This window comes from Symphalangus syndactylus, chromosome 16, assembly GCF_028878055.3.
Source record: "Symphalangus syndactylus isolate Jambi chromosome 16, NHGRI_mSymSyn1-v2.1_pri, whole genome shotgun sequence".
Classification (NCBI taxonomy): domain Eukaryota; kingdom Metazoa; phylum Chordata; class Mammalia; order Primates; family Hylobatidae; genus Symphalangus; species Symphalangus syndactylus.
This window is the reverse complement of record NC_072438.2, coordinates 63,591,189-63,594,890: the sequence shown is the minus strand read 5'-3', so window position 1 is coordinate 63,594,890 and position 3,702 is coordinate 63,591,189. Positions and strand designations below refer to the sequence as shown.

Below are 3,702 nucleotides of genomic sequence, written 5' to 3'. Positions count from 1 at the left end.
CAGTTCAACAAGACTTCCAGGAGAGAAGGAGAGAGCATGGTTTGGAACAAACACATCCTTGAGCTGTTTTCTGTTATTCATACAGGCTACTCAGCTTTTTTATTTTGAAGAAAACTATATTAGAGTAAAAATTAATTGCTATATTAATACATCACTCTTAACAGATGTAACTCTGTGGTGTCTGGAAGCTAATACGCTAACTTTCTGAGTGGCATATTTTTTGAGAATCCCTTAGGTCTCCCCTCAATTCAAAAGATACACAAAGAGAGCTAGAGTCAATGCTGGAGTGCAAAAGGAGAAGTTTTTGTGGTCTCTAAGGGCTCATTTATCTTCATATCCCCATTGTCTACATACTGCCAAGCACTCTGAATCAACTGTAATTGCACTTACTTCCATTTGTAATCATGCTTCTATTTTTGATTATGTGGTTGATATCATGAAGACAAGGATCACGTGCATCTTGCTATGTATTTGTATGCCCTCTGCCTCACAAAATGACTTGCCCATGGCTTTTCTTCAATAAATAGATGACCACTAACCATGTAATGAATAAATACAGTTCACTTGCCTGAGTATCACTTGTGAAAGTCATACATTTTTTATTTCAAAATGAAGTTTACCCAATATTGATCCTGTGGTAGCAAGAAAAATCCTCTGGCCATTTCAGGCAGACTAAAATTATGGTCCTATTTTAAATATATTTCTTAAAACCTCTTTCTTCATATTTATTTAGTGGAAGTAAGGGAGAAAAGTGATTTGTATTAAAGAAATGTACAGAAAGACAGATCTACTTATGAATTAACATGCACTGACCAAAGCAGAACGAATGTTTAAAAAGTTGTCAAAATGTGTATCTGAATGTTACACAGAGACTGTTAACTGTCTCTTAAATACATATTCTCTGCTTCAATAGTAATTGAAAAGCTTCAGCTGGGTAGCAACATTTCCATAAAAACTACATTTCCCAGCCTTCCTTGCCATCAAGGAACCATGTGACAATGCTCTGGCCTTTAGGATGTGAGCAGAGCTGCTGTGTACAACTTCAAGGTCATGCCTATTCAAGTAAAGGAGGCCGATCTCTGCTTCCTTTCACCTCCTTGTGGACTGGAATGTGGATATTGTAGTGTGTCATTTTGACTCGAGAATAATGGTGTCATTTAGGGTGGCAGAAAAGTACTGTAGAAGACCTGTCTCAGACACTGCTGAGTCCATGTACCAACCAGGACAGCCAAACAAAACCACTAGAGAGAGAAATAAACTTCTTTATGGATAACATTTTTAGTTATCCAGGATTAGTACTGCAGCCAACTTTGAATTGTCAGCTTGTTGCTAAATGAGATAGCTCCTACTTGTCTCAGAATACTCAATAGAGGTAAGACGGTGATGAAGAGGAGCCTTATCAAATTTCCCTTCAAGGGTGCTATTTACTTTTGTAGGGTTTATGTATGTAATGGTGTGTGGAAACTCAAGTTAGTTGACTCTAGTGATGACTCAGCATTGTTTTACGATTGATCTGCCCGTAATCTGACTCTGTAAATTACGTTTTTTATCTTTCAAAAGAATAGATTTGATGTAAAGTGGCAGTTCTTAGGCAAAACATTAGGTTTTTTTTTTTTTTTTTTTCCCTGTAATGGACAGAATGTTTGATATTGCAAAGATGAGAAACAAGGAAATTAAATAGAAGTACACTCACTATGAATGCCTCTTATGTAGGACAGTTCTCCAGGTGTCCTTGGGCCAACCCATATCTCCCCACTTTCTTGCTTGTAGTTCTCAAAAATAACTGCAGAATGTGCTGAAGACGTAAGATCCTGAGATAAGGAGAAGCTGGCCAGATTAGCCTAGGCTCTGTTCCAGTCTCCTGCTGGAAACATGATATCCTTCAATGATTTAGCCCAGAGAGCTCCATGACCTTGGTGTTTAAAACCCGGGGCAGGCTGTTTTTTGGGGTCAGTTATCTATGGTACAACTGGGGCATGTGCAGTTGAGAATCCATCTGCTATGGGCAGCTTTTCTGAACCTTGGGGGGAATCCTAGGCTTCTGTTTCCTCTTGCAGTCTATCTGTAAGTAATAAAGCTGCTTTATGTAGCTTGTTACATGTGAGTGTATTCTGTCTCATCAGCCTCAATCAAGTTGGTAAGCAGTGCCCAGTGAACCTGTTTCACACTTCAAAAAGCTCCCAGTAATGGAGGTTGAGACCTAGAGGCTGTGAGTGAAACTTGGTTACCAGAATGTTTTGTGCTTTAACTTTTCTCTTAAAATGTATGGCCAATTTTAAAAGTCAGATTCTAGACGCAAAAATGTTGTGTACAGTACAGCCCTGGAAATCTCAATGGCACACAACACATATTTAACTTTTTTGCTCCTGTGTCTTCGGGTCAGCTGGGGTGACTCTGCTTGCAGGTCAGGGTTCAGGTCTGCTTCATGTGTCTCTCATTTTGTGATCAGATACTACTGGTGGCACATTTAAAACTCTGGTTAGACTTGGAGTACAATGTATAGTGAATGCCTTTCTTAGTGGGGCAGGGTATTGTATTCTGCCTCGAGAAAGTGGGTATGTAATTTTATTACAGGGATAGAATGAAATCAAAACAGTAACGAAATCTACCACAGCAATATTTTAAGATGAATATTTTCACATAAAGTTGGGAAATTTTACATAAAAATGTGAATTTTTTAATCTTCTTAAAAATTGGAAGATTTGTCAACTCTGATGTTATACTCTCTTGTTGACAAAAACTAGGTGGACCCCAGTGCAGTTTTCTCCCGTCCGATGGGATATGCTCTTTTGTTTCACTAGAACCCCCACCACCCTTGATTGCCATTTGCCAGCTCTATTTAATCATCATTTTCATCCTGGCTTCTGGAGGCAAAATTCAGCTTGTGACCTACTGTATAGCAGATGGGTTAGAATGCACAAAAATACCTCAAAACTCTACTGAAAAGCATTAAGAGCCTATAAAAAGGGGCAGATAAATTGCCATGGAAAAACTGTGTGACAGAGATTATTTTTGGCTAGTGACAAGTCATTAGGATAGAAAGGGAGACTAGCTGATAGCAATTATTAAAGACAGAAAATTGGAGCTAAGTCTCCAAGTATGGGTAAAAGTTTGATATATAGCCACAAAGACCTATTCTAAGAGGTGGGCTGCAGCCACTAAAGAATATGTGAAATAGAAGCATGCCCTGAGTGTTAGTAAAACGGCAATAATAAGAAAAACGAGGAAGATTAAAAAACTTTATAAACTTTAAATGGGACTTTTTATTTCATAGTTGTTTAATTGTGTATTATGGCTGGCCATTTCAATATTTCAAAGACTCTTAGGGAACACTTCATCGCTTCTTGGCCTTTTGGCTAAGATCAAGTGTAGGGAACACTTCTAGGATTAATTCTTTGAAAAATTTTCCTTAACTGCGTATAGAAACAATATTCAATCTTTTGTAAGTTTTGCAACCTGTAGGATTAAAAAGAAAAGAAAAACATGCATCACAACCTAATTCCTTGTGCCTACAGTATAGGGTATAAGGAGGTATACGCATCAGCGATTGCCACGAAATTGTTGATAACAAATCATCTCAAAACTCAGTGGCTTGAAGCAATAGCATTTATTTTCACAGATCTGTAGGTTGACCAAAGTGGCTGAACTGGGAGTGGTGTGGCTGGATGGTTCTGGTTGTCATGGCTATGTTCACTCATGTGC

At 38.3% G+C, this 3,702-nt stretch overlaps 1 pseudogene; it reads left to right on the top strand.

Annotated features, from left to right (window-relative positions):
• Nucleotides 1–3,336: 3,336 nt before the first annotated feature.
• On the top strand, nt 3,337–3,480 carry LOC129465105 (uncharacterized; annotated as a pseudogene).
• Nucleotides 3,481–3,702: the final 222 nt, after the last annotated feature.